Here is a 19844-nt window from a genome sequence, read left to right as displayed (position 1 = left end):
TTTGCATTTGTAGTTAAATTATATAAAATATCTTTTGCTTAGTGCTCATAGGCAGCTTTTTGATCTCTTGTTTGGGTCTTTTGAACCTAACATGTGTTTCCTTTCCTTGGGTAGGAGAACAGTCAGAGTTGAAATGAGATTTCAGACTCAGTTTTGATTCACAGTTATTTTTCATGGGTTTAAAAATACAAGGGGTGTGACGTTTCCTCTGGGCCCTTTTGTAAATAGGTCTATGGCTCTCTGGAAGCATTCTCTCACTGAAGAATAATCCAGTTCCAGTTTCTGATGGGAATATTTGTGCTAAATATCTTAAATGAAAAATGTATATAAATGCAATAAAAATAGTTCGTGCTTAAGTGACTTAATTTTGAGGTTTGTGTAAAGTTTAATATTGATCTCATAAATTTAGGGCTATGTGTTTAAGGTCTTTTTAGTGCCATCCTTATCTTTAAGTTAATTACTGTAATACCTTTTGGGTGAGTGAGTTCTTGTGAGATATTTTAACATCCTCCATCAGGTCTCGAATTATTTCAACCTCTTGAGTGGGAGAAGCCTTTGTGTCTTTCCCAGCCAAGTTCATTTCCCAACTGAACTGACTGGGAAGGGGAGTTTTGATTTGGGATGGAGGGTGGAGAAGAAGCAAAGAAGATGCTTTTAGAGCCTTGAGCACTGGTAGTGGGGGAAATGTACGTGTTTGGGAGTCCTACTGAGTGGGTATTTTGGGAGCCAGATGATTGTATCAGTGTCTGGTGACCCTTATGAACTGGAGGCAAAAAGACAAGAGTACATGTAAAAACCAGTGAAATCTGAACAAGGTCTGTAGTTTCGCTAATGAAATTGTACAATGTAAAGTTTTGATAATTGTTTGTAGTTATGTAAGATAAAGGGGGCCCTGGGGGAAGGATACACAGGAGCTCTCTACTATTTTCACAACTTCTATGTGAGTCTCAAATTATTTCAAAATCAAAAGTTAAAAAAGCCTTGGCCAGTGGGCTTAGTGTTAGAACATCAGCCGATGCACTGAAGGGTCTTGGGTTCGATTCCCAGTCAAGGGCACATAACTGGATTGTGGGTTTGCTCCCTGCCCCTGGTCAGGGAACATGTGGGAGGCAACCAATCGATGTCTTTCTCTCTAGCCCCTGACCCTCCCTCCCTCCCTTCCACTCTCTGAAAAGCAATGGAAAAAAATATCCTCAGGTGAGGATTACCAACAACAAAATAGTTAAAAAAACAACAACACAAAACACAATGAGATACAACTGTGTGTGTGTGTGTGTGTGTGTGTGTGTGTGTATAAAGATGGCTAAAAAACAGGCAAATGAAACAAAAATGGTTAATACCAAGTCCTGGCAAAGAGATAGAGCAACTAGAACTCTCTTGCATTGCTAGTATAGCCACTCTGGAAAATAGGTAGTTTCTTACAAAGTTAAACATTATACTTACCATACAAGCCAGGAATTTTCCAACTAGGTATTTACCCAAGAGATATGAAAACCTCTGTTCACAAAAAAACCTGTAGGCTAATATTTCTAACAGCTTTAATCATAACAGCTTTAATTATAACTGGGAAAAACACAAATGTCCTTCAGCAAGTGAATGGATAAATAAGCTAATATATCTATCAATGGAATATATTCAGCAATAGTAAAGGGCAAACACAACTATTTGGATGAGTCCCAAATAAATGCATTATATCATGTAAAAGAAGCCAAACTCAAAAAAGGATGTCCTGTGTGACTCAACCTTACTGTATATAGTTCCATTTATGTGACAAAGGCTACAGTGGGCAAAGGCTACAGTGTAGGGTCAGGAAGCAAATTGGTGGTTGACTGGGGTTGGGGAGAGGATCGGCTTACAATGGCATAAGGAATTTTGGATTGAACAAAATGTTTTTATCCTGATTGTGGAGTTGATTACATGACTGTATGTTTTGGTCAAAACTCATAGAACTAACTGTATATTAAAATGAATGGGTTGTGCTGAAACCGGTTTGGCTCAGTGGATAGAGTGTCGGCCTGCGGACTGAAAGGTCCCAGGTTTGATTCCGGTCAAGGGCATGTCCCTTGGTTGCTGGCACATCCCCAGTGGGAGATGTGCAGGAGGCAGCTGATCGATGTTGCTCTCTCATCGATGTTTCTAACTCTCTATCTCTCTCCCTTCCTCTCTATAAAAAATCAATAAAATATATTTAAAAAAAAAAGAATGGGTTGCCACATGTAAATTATACCCCCAAAATCTGACTTTAACATGAAAACAATACCAACACACACACACACACACACACACACACACACACACACACACACAAAGAATAATGGGCTTTGGCTTAAACACCCATGAAGAATTCAGTGTCTGCCACTACACTAGCCTATGATTGGCTAAGGATTTGTGAGGTCATTAGTTACACAAGATGTCTCATTCAGACATGAGTGACTGTAGCCTCTTCAGTACTTTGGTCTCTAATTGAGCAATGGAAATAACTAGTACCATTGAGCTGGGTGCTCTAACATTTGTGAAACAAAATGTTGCTGGGAGAGTAAAACAAAAGCTTCTGGCTCTCGCTTGTGGATATAGTCTTTAGTATATGAACATTTAATCAAATATCACTCTATCCCCTCTCCTGGCTCCTTTGTCACTAAATAAGCCATTCATAGAAAAGACTTGAGTTGTTGGATAGTTTTAAATGTCGGCTGTAACAACTGTACTGTCGTTAATGGATTATAAAATGTCCTATTTTCCTAGCAACACAATTGATTTGGTAGGAGGGAGGGATAATTTCAGCACTACAGCAGGTAGTCTAATTTAAATGTAGCTCACACATGCTTATAGCAGGAATGGGAAGATTCATACTGGAAATTTAAAGTTCTAGAGCTCTGAAGCAGTGTTTCTTGATAATCAAAACTCTTTATAAAATTTGATTTTCAAAGAAGATTTAAACTCTGAACTCTTGGCTATGATTTGTAGGGTTGAAGGGCATAACTTCTACTTTTATGAGACAGATATCTGGATAATGCATATAACTAACAACAGTCTTTTCCCAACAGAAATCTCCTCGTTAACTTAAAACTGGGATTTATTAAATTGGTTTGGATTTAATGCTATCCAGTAGTCATTTCAGTTGAGCAAACACTTAGTAATTATTAACCACATGACATGCCTATTATGAGGTGTTGGGTTTGCAGAGGTAAATGAGCCTCAAGCCCTGTTTTCAAGTAGTCCACCATAAAGCAGGTGGACCAAGCTATGTGCTGCTCCCTTCAATTCAGCTACAGGGAGACCCCTCAGCAGGAAGCCCTTACCTAGGAGTTGATACTTGAGTTAGCCTCCATGTGTAAGTAGAACTTTGTTCTCTGCAGAAGAGAGAAAGCCTAGGTTTTTCAGGCACAGGGAGTTGAGTGCTATGTGAAAGCTTTTGTAGTCAGGAAATCATGACTTAGAAACTGGGCAAAGAATTTCTTCCTTTTCTCCTCAACTAAATAAGACTTCAAATAAAAGCAATATGCATGTAGTAAATAAGATATAAAATTGTAAGTAATTTACCCCCTTTCCTCCCCTGTAGTAGTTTCTATTGCTGCTGCAATTAATTACCACAATGTTAGTGTGAAACAACACAAATTTATCTGATGCTTCTGTAGATCAGAACCCAACATGGTTCACCCTGGATTAGAATCAGTGAGTCCGGGCTTTCGGCCTTTTCTGGCTTCCGGAGGCTGCCAGTATTCCTTCACTCTTGGTTCTTTCTCCATCTTCTCTCTGACGATTTTTTCTGTAGTCAAATCCAGGAAGGGGTCTCTGATTTTAAGGATCTGTGTGATTAGATTGGGCCCATCTGGATAATCCAGGATACTCTTCCCATCTCAATATCCTTAATTAGTTAATTTAAAAATATTTTAAAGTTTAAATTGGCATACAGTCTGATATTGGTTATATTAATTTCAGGTGTACAATATAGTCATTCGACATTTTTATATCTTACAATATGATCATCCCACTAATTCTAGTAACCATCTTTCCCCATGTAAACTTTTCACAGTATTATTGACTATATTCCCCTTCCCCTTTTAGCCCATCCCCTAACTCCCTCCCTTTGATCTCTGTTTCTATGAGTGTTTCTGTTTTGTTTGTTTAACAGTTTTGATTTTTTTACATTCCACATATAAGTGAAATTATATGGTATTTGTCTTTCTCTGCCTAATTTATTTCACGTAGCATAATATCTTATAGACCCATCCATATTTTTGCAATGGCAAGGTTTTATTCTTTTTATTGCTGAGTAATATTCCATTGTGTATATATGTGTGTGTGTGTGTGTGTGTGTGTGTGTGTATGTAGCACATCTTCAATACCTTTAATTTAATCACACCTTCAAAACCTCTTTTACCATGTAAGGTAATATATTTTCAGGTTTGGGGGCTTAGTATGTAGACATGGGGCCATTATTTTGCCCATCACATCCTCCCGTCCTTATTCCTTTTTTTCTTCCCCACTGGCAAACTGTTTGTGCACCAAAGCTTGCATATATATAATTTTAAATTTATATTTAAAATTAAAAGCTTTTTCCTTTTTATTGAATTTATTGGTGTGACACTGGTTAACAAAATTATACAGGTTTCAGGTGCACAATTCTACAACACACCATCTGTACACTATATTGTGTGTTCACCACCTCAAGTCAAGTCTTCATCCATCACCTTTGTACCCTCCTCCACCTTCCCCTGCGCCCCTCCCTCCCACAATCATCACACTGTTGTTCATGTTGATGAGTTTTTACCCTCTTTTTTCTTCTTTGTTCAATCCATGTTATATCCATACTAGAGGCCCGGTGCATGAAATTTGTGCACGGTGTGTGTGTGTGTGTGTGTGTGTGTGTGTGTGTACCTTAGCCCAGCCTGCACCATCTCCAATCTGGCATCCCTCTCACAATCCAGGACTGCTGGCACCCAACTGCCTGCCTGCCTGCCTGCCTGCCTGCCTGATTGCCCCAAACCGCTTCTGCTTGCCAGCCTCATCACCCCCTAGCCATTCCCCTGCCAGCCTGATCGATGCCTAACTGCTCCCCTGCTGGTCTGATTGCCCCTAACTGCCCTCCCCTGCAGGCCTGGTTGCCCCCAACTGCCCTTCCCTGCAGGCCTGGTCACCCCTAACTGCTCTGCCCTGCAGGCTGGTCCCCCCCTTTTCAACTGCCCTCCCCTGCAGGGCTGGCCCCCCCCCCAACTACCCTCCCCTGCAGGCCATCTTGTGGCCACATGGGGGCGGCCATCTTGTGTGTTGGAGTGATGGTCAATTTGCATATTACCGCTTTATCAGATAGGATTTGGTCATACTATATAAAGTTATATCTTAAAGTTCTTTCCTTGTATTGGTACTTACTAAACTACCTCTTTCATTTTAAATGCTGTAATAGAATTCTAGTTAGCAGGCATTACTTTTGTTGCAGGTCACAGACATGTTGTAATCACCATCATTGGACATATGTCTTTTTCACACATGTCCTTAGGGAAAATATACTGAATTTCTGGAATAAGAGCATATGTAAGTTGTTCATTTTGGCAGAATTTGAGAAATTAATAAAGAGAAGAGAAAAGAAACATTTGGTACTAAAGAAAGGAAGCTCTCTAAAAGCATTGATGATGGAAATGAGCATCAATTTATGGCGTAGCATGTGCCAGTCACTATGTTAGAGGATGGCTTCCTTTTTCTCATTTGTATTTCACTGTGATGCTAGGAGAGATGTTAACCCCAGTTGATTGACCAGCAGAGTGAGCTGTCGAAGCCTGAGTAACACGCCCCAGGTGCAGCTCTAGGATTCCACTCCATCATGCTGCCTACCTCAAGGACAGTAGTAAGCCCTTAAATTAATCCTCTCCTTCTCAGCCCTTAAGCGTGGTCGGCAAAATGGCGAATTGTTAATATTGTTGGATTGTTGAGTTCTTTAAATGTTGGTGGTACTCTTATGTGCATCCTCATTTGAAGTTTTACTTTAAAGACATCTCACAGAGTGAGTGTCTCTGCTTTTAGCAGAGCATGGCTGTGGCACAGCACCCCAGGGAGCCCATGCGTTGCCTGGAGTCTGCGGTCCAGCGGCTCTGGCCCAGTGGCTGGGGCTGATGGGAGTGGGGGGAAGCCTCCTTCTCTATGAGTTGTCCCTCCTGGGATCTGCTGTGTGAGAGGAGCGGCTCCCTCCTGTCTCAGGCCGAGCTGGGCTTCACTGTAACCAGGGGAGCCTTGGTCAGAACAGAAATTCTCCTGGTTGCCACTCCAGGGTGTTGGTGAATTGGGGTTTGAAACTCCTGAGGGTGGCATGAGGCCATTTAGGGCTGCTTCTCCGAAAGCCTCCAACACCAAGCACACATCACCTGGCGGGTCCAGTGGTGGCCGTAAGGGGTAGTGTATAGCAGACTGTTGGCTGATTTGGGAAAGGTGAGAGGTGGTCGGATTCCATTGCAGCATGCAGCTGATAGATAGGACTTGCCTCAGGGATCATAAAAATCAGGGTGTGGGGTGCTTCCAAATGCTCAGGCCTTTTCCCACATGCTCTTGGACAGAAAGCAGCATGATTGCTCCCACCTTCAGAGTGAGCAGCGTTAGATAAAGGAGTGGCCGAGCTGCCTGCCTTTCAGCCCATTTAGCTCGGCTCCGGTTGGCCTGGGCCCAGGGCTCGATGTTCCTGGGCTCTGTTATTGAGAGAAGAGCTCAGTGCAGAGACAAGGAGCTCCTTAGGTGAATTCAGTGGCAGCTGCAGGAAAGGAGAGTGATCAAGTCCTTCTGTTTTGCTTTCGCTCAACTCTAGAGGGTACTTTAGGATTTTTATAATATTGCAGTGTTCCTTAGGAGAAGTTGACTTGGGGCATTTATTCTTAAGGTTTTGGGAACTTTCTGTGAGGGGAGGGGCTCTCTGTCAGGACAGCATGACAGGGATGGACCTGTTGGTTGGACCTAGCTACCATACCAACAGGCTGTGTGATCTTGTCTCAGTTACTTTCCCTTTCTGGGCCTTTAATCCAGGAAGCTTGGACTAGAGCAGGTGAGTGATCCGTACTCAGTACCAGCACTTTGGGTACCAGTACATTGGGTACTAGAGCACTGGGTCCTACCTGACATGCTTGGCAGAGCTGCTTCTGATTCCTGGGTCACAGGACTTATCAGCTCTGTGAGCTTAAGCAAGTGACTTCTCCTTCACCTCTTTGATCAGATGGGGATCGAGTCACTTGGATCACGGTGTAGTTGTAATGATTCTGTCAATTAAGTGAGGTAATGTGTGAGTAAAGCACTTAGCAGGTATCTGACGCCTGCCTGGGAAGGGTACAGCTCTTGGGGTACCCCCTTAGCATATAGACCCCCTTAGCACGTGGTATGTGAAGGTCTTGCAGCACAGAGTGAGCGGCTCCCATTAGCTTTAATAAGAAGAACAAATTCTGGTAAGTGTGGACCAGCAAGATGTTCTTTCCTCCCTGCTTTCTGTTCCTTAACATCACGTGACTTAGCTCCTAGAGGCTGACCTCTGGGGTCTCAGCGTGGATAGCTCTGCTCTCTGGGCTGCCCTTTGAAGAGGATTCTATAGCAGGAAATGAAACTGACCACAGCAGGGTCTAAATGGCTCAACTTGGAATTTCTCAATTTGGGACTTCACGGTTTCAACATAGCTTTTTCATAGTTCCTTACTTTTGTTATTAGAAATGTGTGAGGCATATACAATGGAGTGGAAAAACAGCTATATTTTCTTGAGAGTAGACAGGGAAGCGTGAAAAGGAAGGCTTCATCTCCTCTCAAATATTGATTGAACTCTGCTATTTTTAAGGCGCTGGAGATGCAAAAATGAGTATCACCAATGTGGTCCTTGCCGTCATGGAGATTAGGTTATTGGGGCAGGACCGACATTCCTTCGCAGAAGTGATGATTTCAGTATAGCTGACAGAGCTTGGAGAAGTAGTGTGGATGAGTGTGTGATATAGGATCCCATGTGATGGGGAGACAGGACAGTCACCCAGGGGTGACATGTACTAGTAGCTTGAGGTGTGAAGGAGGAGAGGGAGAGCATGTCAGGGCAGATGGCGAAGGCGTTTCTTCAGGCAGAAGGAACACAAGCAAAGGCTTGCTGGCAGAAAGGAGCTGGGCCCATCAGAGAGTGTGAAACAAGGCCAACGTCACCTGGAGGCTAGTGAGCTTGGGGACAGATGGGGGTGAGTGATCTAGATAGAGAGGTAGGCTAGGGCTGGTGGCCTGGACACGGAGGGGCCAGGTTTTATTCCAAAGAGCAGTAGGAAGCTTTGAGCTACTTAAGGATGGGCCATGATATGATTCCATACGTGATTTTAAAAGGTCACTTATTTTCTTTAAATTCAGTGTTAGACAAGGTGAAAGAGAGCAGCTATGAAATGCTTAAATATCACATATTTTTTTGTTTTTATAAATCGGTCTAAAAACCAAGATGTTCATCTGTTAAATTGTTCAGATTTAGGGGCTGAAGTAGAGCACATTGTAATTCCTCTAAGATACTTGTTTTTCTGGGAGGGGCCGTTGACTTTTTGATGACATCTTTTACTTTCTGGGAGGGCAGCACTGGATACAAACCTTTTGTTAGAGATATTGTTAGATCTCTTGGGTCTCTGCATAGCCAGTCATTTGAAAGGACTAATAATCAGAGTGTTCCTCAACTTACTAACTTCTGAGAATAAATCTATTGCTATCACTTATAAAAAACGGATCTCTGATTGTGAAACAGGAGGCTGTATATATACATGATAATTACGAATATAGTGGTGCGGTCACACTCCTGTTTGAATCACCAGCACTTACTAGTTGTGTAACCCTGCACAAGTTACTTAACTTCTGACTGTAAATGGGTGTTACCCAAATTGTTGCTTGAGGGGTTACAAGAAAACAAATGTTCATTATTGTTAACATTTAAGAGCTAACTGATGCTATTATGAAATGGGATTTAGAGGTAGGAGTATCGTAAAGAGAACCAAGTGTTAGAGAATATAATTGGTCCCCTCCAACGTTCCCGAGACTTGCCCGAGCGTATGAATGTCCTCGGGGTGCTTGTGAGAATGTGCATTCTCAGGCACCACCCAGATTTGCTGAATCGGATCTCCAGAGGCGGATCCTGGGAACCTTGCTCGGGTAGGTAGGTGATGACACACCTTCGCTTTTGTGAGCCTGTCCTTGGTTTCAGATACTCTGCCCGGTGGATTTCAGGTGTATGTTTATACTTGCCAGATGATGTCCCAGTTTTCAGACAGGAAATGTGGTCGCTGTTTGTATAGGCCATCGTATTCAGAATCTTCTCTCTAATCAAAGCCGATGTGACTTGCTCTGGGTTCCCAGCAACATGAAATGATGTGTAGCTACAGAACAGCGTGGCGTCGGTCTAAGTTACTCAGCCTTCTTGGCCTTTTCTTTCTCTTTAAAAAACCTGTACAACCGTTATCACCTGCTCTGCGAAGTGCTAGTATATGCAGTGACCTGGCCAACATATCTTGACAACCCTGTCCTCCCGAGCCTCTGAGGCCTCGTCCCCCGGCTGTCAGAGACCCGGGAAGCAGTGTCTGCGCTGCAAGGCGACCCCCTTCCTGGTGTTGTTATTGGAGGCCGAGCCTGCCGAGCTGCTCTTTCCTCCTCTGAGAGCTGGGAACCAGGAAGGAACGTTCCACTTGACTGCACTCAGGACAGCGTGTTCTTAATCAGCTGTTCTGGAAAAACAGCATTATGTTGTTTTCAGGCAAGCCTGCAAGTTCATTTCCCCTCGCTGGCCCAGGCAATAACTGATCATTTTCCTCTCGGTGACAAAGGGGATGAGCAGCTGAAACTGTTACTGCCAGGGCGGCGCTTTCTGCAGACATTACAGGTGGAGTTCACACCTTTGGGAGGAATACAGGGTTTTCATTACCAGTGAGGCGGTGGGACCCCCACAGCGGGCGGGGCTGCGGGTGGTTGTTCTCTCACATGAGTCTATGAAGATTTAAAGAATTTTCTCTAGCAGCTGTTTTTTTTATTGGTCATGGTTTTGTACTGATGCTTCCCTTCACTTTACCTGCTGGGGAAAGGTATGGAGGCTAGGATCAAAACTACCTCAAAGCAGAAACTTGAGGGCAGCACTGGATACAAACCTTTTGTTAGCGATATTGTTGGATCTCTGGGTCTCTGCATAGCCAGTCATTTGAAAGGACTGATAATTCAGATGTGTTCCTAAACTTATTAACTTTTGAGAATAAATCTATTGCCATCACTTGTAAAAAATGAACAGTTTTGAATCACTAGTACTTACTAGTAATGTAGCCTTGCACAAGTTACTTAACCTCTTATTTAAATGGGTGTGACCAAAATTGTATTATTACTTGAGGGGTTAGGAGAAAATAAATATGTGTTATTGTTACCATTTAAGAGCCAGCCTAATTGATGCTATTACTAAATGGGATTTATTTCAGGTGGACCTTAACTGTATTTTTCTGTTTGCATTATATGGGAGAAATTGAATTGTACTAAGAATGTTATTTGGATGTTAAATTCATTTTTTAACCCATGACAAATCAACCCATGTTTAAGAACTTTTTTAAAAATTGAAAAGTTGCCTTAACTGGTTTTGTTCAGTGGTTAGAGCGTCAGCCCATGGACTGAAGGGTCGTAGGTTTGATTCCCAGTGGAGGGCACATAACTGGGTTCCAGGCTCCACCCTGGACCTGCATTGGGGAGCCTGCAGGAGGCAACCAATCAATGTGTCTCTTTCACATCAGTGTTTCTCTCTCTCCCCTTCCTACCTCTCTCCCACTCTAAAACTCAATGGAAAAAAAGCCTCAGGTGAGGATTTTAAAAAAAAGTGGAAAAGTTGATGTGTGTTTGTAATTCTGCATATTTTTATTCTTTAGAAAAAGCCTGTGAGGTCTTGAGGGCATCTACCTACATACTGCACATTTACAGTTAAGAATCTAGAGGTTCAAAGGGAAGGTATTTCTTATCCTTTTTTCCTTGCCTTAATATTTTCATGTGAGAAAATTTTGGATCTGCAAAGCATTAATTGGCAGAATCCTAAAATTTTAGTGAATTTAGAAACAACTCATTGGGGAAATGTTGTGAAATACGGGCAGAGTTGGAACGCCTAAAAGACTAACCCTTCCAGAACAAAAAGTGGGGGGCCGGGCTGGCGTGCAGGTGAGTGCCTTTCTTCTCTCAGGTGGGTAGGTAGGAGGAATCCGCCCTCTGTGTGGACTGACCTCTCCCTCCCACAGGAGCTCCGTGATGGGACGAGTCTAGGCTTGCATTGCTTTCCTTCCTGACTCTTTTTGCTGTTCTGGCTTTTTTTCTTTTCTTTCCTCACTTGTCAATCATCTCTGTATGGAAGTTCAAGAGTCATCTTTTAACAGGCGGTAGAGATGATCATCCAGGTAAGTGTTTCTGATCCGTTGTAGCCACAGATCGGTGCCTTGTCAGGTGAGGGGCCTCTGTGGGAGGAGGGAGTTGGTGGAAGAACAGCAGACCCGGGCCCTCGGGTCCTGTTGACAGGAGGAGGCCAGGCCCACGCCAGGTATTTGTAAGTTACAAATACAGTACATACTGAAGACAGTCTCTGTCTACAAAGGAAGACCTCTGTTCAAAGAAACTAAAAATCCCAATTCCCCCAGCAAACATACAGGCACAAAAACAGACAATAAGCAAGATGTGCAAGTTTAATTTTGTTAAATGCCCATACTTAAAATTGTAATTGTTTATGTAATTATGTCTAATTATCTAAAAAGTAGTTCTAAGATTTTTTATTAGGGTTTTAATGACACCATGTAGTTTAACATCTCACCACATTGTCTAACCTTCCTAAAAGTGGGATTCCTATCTTATACTTTTTTTCTAAGTTCTTGCTCCACCAAACACAGCACAGAGCACCTTATAATAAGGATTTCGATATGACTTGTTGAATTGAGTTGAAGTGTGACTCAGTTGATTTATGTAGGTGGATTCTGCACTACTTGCCTGTAGGTTTTCACATTTTCATGATGTTTATTTACAAGCTGTTTCAGTCCAAGAAATGCTTGCAAATTTTTCTTAGTCTGTGTGTGAATCATGTAGAATTACTATGCAAATTAGTTTTCTTAATTAACACAGAGAAGAGGGAAAAATCAAACATGTTTAATTAAGTGCCCTGCCTAGGATTGTTAAAAATGTAACAAAGTACTTTAGTATGTAATATAAAATTTTGCATAAAATCATGTATACAAGAGATAATTATAAATAGTTGTTATAATGTTCACATAATTTAGAACTCTGTTTTTATTTGTGTTAGAATGATGGAGTTTGGGGACTGGATTCCTTCCCTCTACCCAGTTCTCAGCATCGAAGGAGAATCCCCAGGGAGGTGCTCTGGATGGACATGGGAGAGGAGGTCCTACAAGTGGGGTGAGGACTTGAGAATGGGGGGCACAACAGGGCCCACTAGGGGAAGCATAGGTGTTATTGCTAGAGAGGATGCTGAAAGATGACTATGGAGAGGCTGGGACACTCCGTGCAGAGAGGTTCTTACTTACTCTTGGGTTTTAAGCAGGACGTGACAAGATACAATTTCTGCTGTAGGAAGATCTCTTCTGCATTGTTTTGGGGATGGACTGAAGGCCACAACAGTATTTGCAAATTCAATTGCTCTTCCCTCAGGCCTCCCTGTGCCTGTCTCTGCTTTATTTTCCGGGAGGCACTTGTCACCAGATCACACAGCATTTTATTTATTTATTTACTTGCTCATTGCCTGCTTTCCTAACTAGAAGAAAACTCCCCGAAGGCAGGGATATGTCTGTATCCCATTGTGGTATCTCCAGTGCCACAATAATGCCCAGCAAGTAACAGGTGTTTGGCAAGGATATATTCACCAATTGAATGCTTGAGTCAGTTTCTGAAATCAAAGTGTGTCATTGCTTTCCCCCCAAATTTAATAATCTATACTAGTGGTTCTCAACCTCTGGGTCGCGACCCTTTGGGGGTCGAACGACCCTTTCACAGGGGTCGCCTAAGACCATCGGAAAACACATATATAATTACATATTGTTTTTGTGATTAATCACTATGCTTTAATTGTGTTCAATTTGTAACAATGAAAATACATCCTGCATATCAGATATTTACATTACGATTCATAACAGTAGCAAAATTACAGTTATGAAGTAGCAACAAAAATAATTTTATGGTTGGGGTCATCACAACATGAGGAAATGTATTAAAGGGTCGTGGCATTAGGAATGTTGAAAACCACTGATCTATACTAATAATAGAGGAATATGCAAATTGTCCAGGATGCCGTTACAGTAACAACCGAACAGCAGGTTGCATAGGGTGACAAGGCCGGCAGGGGGGTTAGTGAGGGACAGTCAAACGACTGAACAGCAGGCTGAGTGGGGTGACCAGGCCAGCAGGGGGGTTAGTGAGGGATGACCAAATGACTGAACAGCAGGCTGCGTGGGGTGACCAGGCTGGCCGGGGGCGGGGCAGTTGGGCGTGACCAGGCCAGGAGGGGTTGCAGTTGGGGGTGACCAGGCCAGCGGGGTGGGGGGGACAGTTGGGGACAACCAGGCCAGCAGGGGGGGCAGTTAGGGGTGACTAAGCTGGCAGAGGGGGGGCAGTTAGGGGCGATCAGAAGGCAGGCAAATGAGCAGTTAGGAGCCAGCAGTCCCATATTGTGAGAAGGATGTCTCTGGTATTGGGCCTAAACCAGCAGTTGGACACCCCCTGAAGGATCCCGAATTGGAGAGGGTGTAGGCTGGGCTGAGGGGACCCCCCCCCCCCCTGCACAAATTTCATGCACCAGGCCTCTAGTTGATTATAAAAGGAAAAAATAGTAACAGAAGTGGGAAACTTGGACAACACCTTAAAGGAGGGATCAAAATTAACATCACAATAAGGGACAATGGTGTCACCTGCCTCTGGTTGTCATACCCCGGTCAAGAACGGGGCATCTGAATCTAATCATGAAGAAACATCAGAGAAAACCAACTGAAGGATATTCTCTAAAATGACTGGCATGTATTTTTCGAAAATATCAATGGCATGAAAGACAAAAGCTGAAGAACTGTTTCAGTTGAAGGAACATTAAGGATACATACGGGTTAAAGGCAGTTTATGATTCTGTGCTGGATCCTGGGGAAAAGAAAACTGCCATAAAGGTCATTAAGACGATTGATGAGATTAAAATATGCAAAGGGAACCTGGGAAACATCACAAGCCAGCAAGAGTGCTTCTATCTAATTTAGCTCTTTGGATAAAATGTCAGGATTCACAAGCCACATATCTGGGTGGCTTGAATCATGTTGCAGGACCAGGGCAGCAGGTCAAAGATCAGCAGGGGTAAGAACCCTAGAATTGGATTCGAGAGACCTGGCTTCTATCAGGGCTCTGCTACCCCCCACTCCCAAACCCCCACCCCAAACTGTTTGTGGCCATGGTTCTTTCTCAGAGGTTGGAGTTCTGAAGTTCAGAGACTCTGCTGTTACATAACTTTTAATCTGAACAGCACAACTAGTTCCAAGGATGTGAATGCTAGGGTGTACTGTAGCTTCTCTGGAGGTAGGATTCAGATTTCAAAAGCCAATGAAGGAGGAAAAAGTAAAGACCATGACTGACAAAGTTTCCTTTTTGGTAGCACTGATGTTCTTTTTTTTTTTTTTTTAATTTTGTTTTATTGCTTAAAGTATTACAAAGAGTATTACATATGTCTCCTTTTTTTCCCCCTTGACCTTCCCCCGGCCTCCCCTACCCCCTAGTGTCTTGTGTCCATTGGTTATGCTTATATGCATGCATACAAGTCCTTCGGTTGATCTCCTACTCGCCCCCCCCCCCCCCAACCCTCCCCAGGCTTCCCACTGTAGTTTGACAGTGTTCAATGCTGCTCTGCTTCTGTATTTTTGTTCATCAGTTTGTAATGGTCTTTATTATCCATAAATGAGTGAGATCATGTGGTATTTTCCTTTCATTGACTGGCTTATTTCACTTAGCATAATGCTCTCCAGTTCCATCCATGCTGTTGCAAATGGTAAGAATTCCTTCTTTTTTACAGCAGCATAGTATTCCATTGTGTAGATGTACCACAGTTTTCTAATCCATTCATCTGCTGATGGGCACTTAGGCTGTTTCCAGATCTTAGCTATGGTGAATTGTGCTGCTATGAACATAGGGGTGCATATATCCTTTCTGATTGGTGTTTCTGGTTTCTTGGGATATATTCCTAGAAGTGGGATCACTGGGTCAAATGGGAGTTCCATTTTTAACTTTTTAAGGAAACTCGATACTGTCTTCCATAGTGGCTGCACCAGTCTGCATTCCCACCAGCAGTGCACGAGTGTTCCCTTTTCTCTGCATCCTCTCCAGCACTTGTCGTTTGTTGATTTGTTGTTGATAGCCATTCTGACAGGAGATGGTACCTCAAGCACTGACGTTCTTATTTGTTGGTTTCTTCTTGATGGTCAGATTACAGTGAAAACACAGAGGGAGGTGGGGATAGAAGGAAGTGCCACATACTCAAAACATAGTTTTGTGTACTGTCTTTCTGTCTTCTAGAGTGGGAAGCTAATTTCAGGAATTTATTTTATAGGGCATATTTTGTTACCAGTCACTTTTCAGCCCAGTTCCTTCTGCCTGGCCCAGGGATCATGGAGACCCAGTGATGATAGATATCTGTACCATGGCCATGAGCCTTCCTAGGATTGGTTAAAGAGTTCTTTGAAAAATCAGCTGAGATCCCTCTTTAAATCTTGAACCATCAAAGAAAGATTTTAAAATTATATATCCATATACCATAATCATTGAAATTAGAAAGTAATTTCAAAGCATTTTAACATAATAATGGTTGAAACAGTTTCCTGTTTAAACCTGGAATAAATCTAAACAAATGCCATCTTCAGAGCATGCCAGTGTTTTGAACCACTTCCTTGGGTGGGTGGTAATATGGGTTTATAATAGCCAAGATGGAGAGATGAAGACTATTCCGAAATCTGGAGCCAGTAACATAACTAAGGTTTTAGAGTGTTATTTTACATAAATGCTTCTCAGTGGAGTATATAAATAATGTGTCAACATTTTAAGGAGTAATTCAAAATGTAATAATATTAATGGAACCTGAATCAGAATCCTTATGTAGAGATTAAAAATGTTGATAAATGTGGAGGGCTCAGAAAAATGCCTGGTGCATACACACACACACAGTAGAAGGTCGTTAAGTGTTTTGATGATGAATCAGCACCCTTTTGAGGTAATTCTTACTGTAAAATCCATTTTCATGTGCATAAATATGAAGTATGCATACATACATCTTGTACAACTACTTCAGGTTCCCATGTATGTTATGTTTTACTGTAAATTGTTAGTAAATTTATAGAAAGAACAAAGTGACAGCAGTTATTTGGTAGGAGTTTGATTTAAACGTTCCTAAGTCTTTCTGTCAGGTTCTGTGAATTTCAATGAGAAGCCAGATAAAGAAGTGAAGTAGATAGTCTTCATCAGATTAAGTTTTTTTGGCTTTGTTTTGCTTTTTAATACAGTATATAAAATTAGCCTAATCCATACTTTAAAAGAGTCCTTCATTGTTGCCGGGGTCAATTCCCAGTCAGGGCACGTGCCTGGGTTGCAGGCTTAATCCCCAGTGGGGGGCATGCAGGAGGCAGCTGATCAAAGATTCTCATCATTGATGTTTCTCTATCTCTCTCCCTCTCCCTTCCTCTCTCTGAAACCAATAAAAACATAAAAAAAGACAGCCCATTGTCATTAACTCTTTAATTAACCCAGAAAACATAGAAAAGCAAATTTATCTCACAATATGCTTTACCCTTTTGCTGTAACCAGATTAAGTATAAAATTAAGTATGAAATATGTGATAAGCCCTTTTCAAATTGTGAAAAAAGGTGCAATTTTGTACTATGCTACCACTGTTTAATATCTGACAGCCTGCCTGCTCTAGAGAATGTTTATATATTTACTAGAGGCCTGGTGCACGAGATTCTTGCACTGGGGGCGTGCGGGGGGAGGGGGTGGTCTCTCAGCCCAGCCTGCGCCCTCTCACAGTCCAGGACCCTTCTGTCCTTACCGCCTGCTGAGGCTCCCGCCACTGCTGCAATGCTCACCAGCTGTGAGCTTGGCTTCTGGCTGAGCAGCGCTTGTGTACTGACCACCAGGGGGCAGCTCTGGCATTGAGCGTCTGCCCCCTGGTGGTCAGTGCACGTCATAGCGACGATCGTTACTCTGTTCTGTCAATTTGCATATTACACTTTTATTATATAGGACTAGAAGCCTGGTGCACAAAAATTTGTGCACTTGGGTGGCAGGGGGGGTGGTCCTTCAGACCGGCCTGTGTCCTCTCCCAGTCTGGAACCCCTTGGGAGATAACGACCTGCTGGCTTAGGCCTGCTCCCAGGTGGCAGAGGGCAGGCCCAATCCCTAGGTGCAGCCCCTGGTTGGGCTCAGAGCAGGGCTGATTGGGGAGTTGGGGCGCCGCCCCCTGTCATGCACAGAGCAGGGTGGATTGGGAGGTTGCGATGCCACCCTCAGTCATGCTCAGGGTAGGGCCCTCTGTCACACTCAAGGCAGAGTTGATGGGGAGGTTGTGGCGCCACCCCCTGTCACGCACAGAGCAGGGCCAATCAGGGGTTTGGGGCGCTGCCCCCTGTCACGCACAGAGCAGGGCCGATCAGGGGGTTGGGGAGCTCCCCCCTGTCACGCACAGAGCAGGGCCCATCAGGAGGTTGGGGAGCTCCCCCCTGTCACTCACAGAGTAGGGCCGATAGGGGAGTTGGGGCACCACCCCGTCACACACAGCAGGGCGGATCAGGGGGTTGGGGCGCCGCCCTCTATCACCCACAGAGCAGGGCCGATCAGGGGGTTGGGGCGCCACCACTGTCACACTCAGGGCAGGGCCAATGGGGAGGTTATGGCTCTACCCCGTCACACACAGAGCAGGGCCTGTGGGGTGAGGGGGTTGGGGCGCTGCACCCTGTCACACACAGAGCCGCAGGGTGATCAGGGGTTTGGGGAGCTCCCCCCTATCAGGCACAGAGCAGGGCTGATCAGGGGGTTGGGACGGCGTCACCTGTCACGAACAGAGCAGGGCCGATAGGGAGGTTGTGGCCCCGCCCCCTGTCACACACAGAGCCGCAGGGCGATCAGGGGGTTTGGGCCCTCCCCCCTGTCACACTGATCCCGGTGCCAGGAGGACTCTCAGCTGCCGGGAGCCGGTCCATCCTTGCTGTTTCAAGGGACCTGGCATATATGGCATACTGTTCTTAATATGTTTGCTCACCTTCTAGGCACTATGTGTTTTAACCAAGGTCTCTGAGAAAGGTTGTTTCCCCAGGTAGGGATTTTCCCCTGAAGTTAGGGAGGGAATAAAACCTCTTAACTAAGTGCCAGGTGGGTAATTAATCACTTTAACTACGAACAATCATGCTTAAACTACATAATCTTTACTCCCTGGAATGGAGATAAGAAACGCCCTAACCTTTGAAATAGAGATTGATAGGATTGGAATCCACTGGTATAAATACAGATGTAAGAAGACAGAACGAGGAGAGACAGAACCTAGGCAGAACGTTCTCTAGAGACAGAAGAACTTCGCTGGAGAGAACATGGCAAAAGATCCTGGACAGAAACTGGCCTCAGAACCTAGAGACAGAACCTAGCAAGAGAACATAGCAAAAGATCCTGGACTGAACCTGACTACAGAAATTGGCAAGAGAACCTGACTAGAACCTGGTGACTGAACCTGGCTGGAGAACTTGGACAGAACCTGGCTGGAGAACCTAGCGAGGAAACATGGCTACAGAACCTAGCTGGAGAACCTGGAGAACCTGGCTGGAGAACCTAGCAAGAGACCATGGACACAGAACCTGGCTGGAGGTCCTAACCAGAACTTCGCTAGAGATCCTGACCAGACCCTGACAAGAGAACACGGCTATGATGATCAACTGAACTCAGCCTCCATGTCATTCATTCTTCGCCGACTCCGTCCACGCCTTTGGGAACCCCTGGACCTGCTGGGGTTGGACGCCAGCACTCAGCTCCGCTGATCCCAGTGCTGGGAGGCATATTACCCTTTTACTGTATAGAATAGAGGCCTGGGGCATGGGTGAGGGCTGGCTGGTTTGCCCTGAAGGGTGTCCTGGATCAGGGTGGGGGTCCCCACTGGGGTGCCTGGCCAGCCTGGGTGAGGGGATGATGGCTGTTTGCAGCTGGTCACACACCCTCCAGGGTGGGGGTCCCTACTGGGGTGCCTGGCCAGTCTGGGTGAGGGGCTGAGGGCTGTTGTCAGGCTGGCACTGAAGCTCCCAACTGCTCCCTTTTTTCTTTTTCTATTCTGGGCCAGCTCTAGCCTGGCTCCAGCTCTTAGGCCTCCGCTCCTGAAAGCAGGTATCTGGTTTGTTTTGGTTCTGTAATCAAAACTCTGTATCAACGCCAGCTCTGAGATCCCAGCCGGCTGAAAGCTGGTTTCTGGGGTTTTGTTTAGCGTCTATATTTGTTACAATGTTTGAAACTGCAGGCTCAGAGGCCGGCAAGGCAGGCGGGGAACGTTGGAGTCCTCCGTCACTGAAGCAAGCAAGCCTCATGTTAGTTTCAAGCTGCCTGGCTGCCGGCCACCATCTTGGCCGGCAGTTAATTTGCATATCTCGCTGATTAGCCAATGGGAAGGGTAGTGGTCGTACGCCAATTACCATGTTTCTCTTTTATTAGATAGGATATGTAAGAACATGCTTTTGTGACTGCAGGGACAATTTTGAGGTTTGAGGAGTATGTGTATAAATTGTATCAAATAAGATGATCTGAATAAATTTGGGAAGGACATGCATATGTAAAGTGCTAAATATGAGATCTTTTAGTGACTTACATTTTAT

The 19844-nt window shown here is 44.2% G+C and overlaps 1 protein-coding gene across 4 annotated transcripts in view; it reads left to right on the top strand.

The window, feature by feature from the left end:
* The window catches only part of SGMS1 (sphingomyelin synthase 1), a 250458-nt gene that overhangs the window by 94898 nt on the left and 135716 nt on the right, over positions 1-19844 (top strand). The window contains exon 1 of one of the 4 annotated variants that reach the window (XM_081104566.1): positions 11646-12384. The exons of the other annotated variants lie outside the window; for them this stretch is intronic. The gene's annotated coding sequence lies outside the window, so the exon portion shown is untranslated. Of the gene's footprint in view, positions 1-11645; positions 12385-19844 lie in introns of those variants that run through there. 4 annotated transcript variants of the gene reach the window in all.

This window comes from Myotis nattereri (assembly GCF_964212035.1).
Source record: "Myotis nattereri genome assembly, chromosome: 13".
Lineage (NCBI taxonomy): Eukaryota > Metazoa > Chordata > Mammalia > Chiroptera > Vespertilionidae > Myotis > Myotis nattereri.
This window is presented reverse-complemented; position numbering and strand designations above follow the sequence as displayed.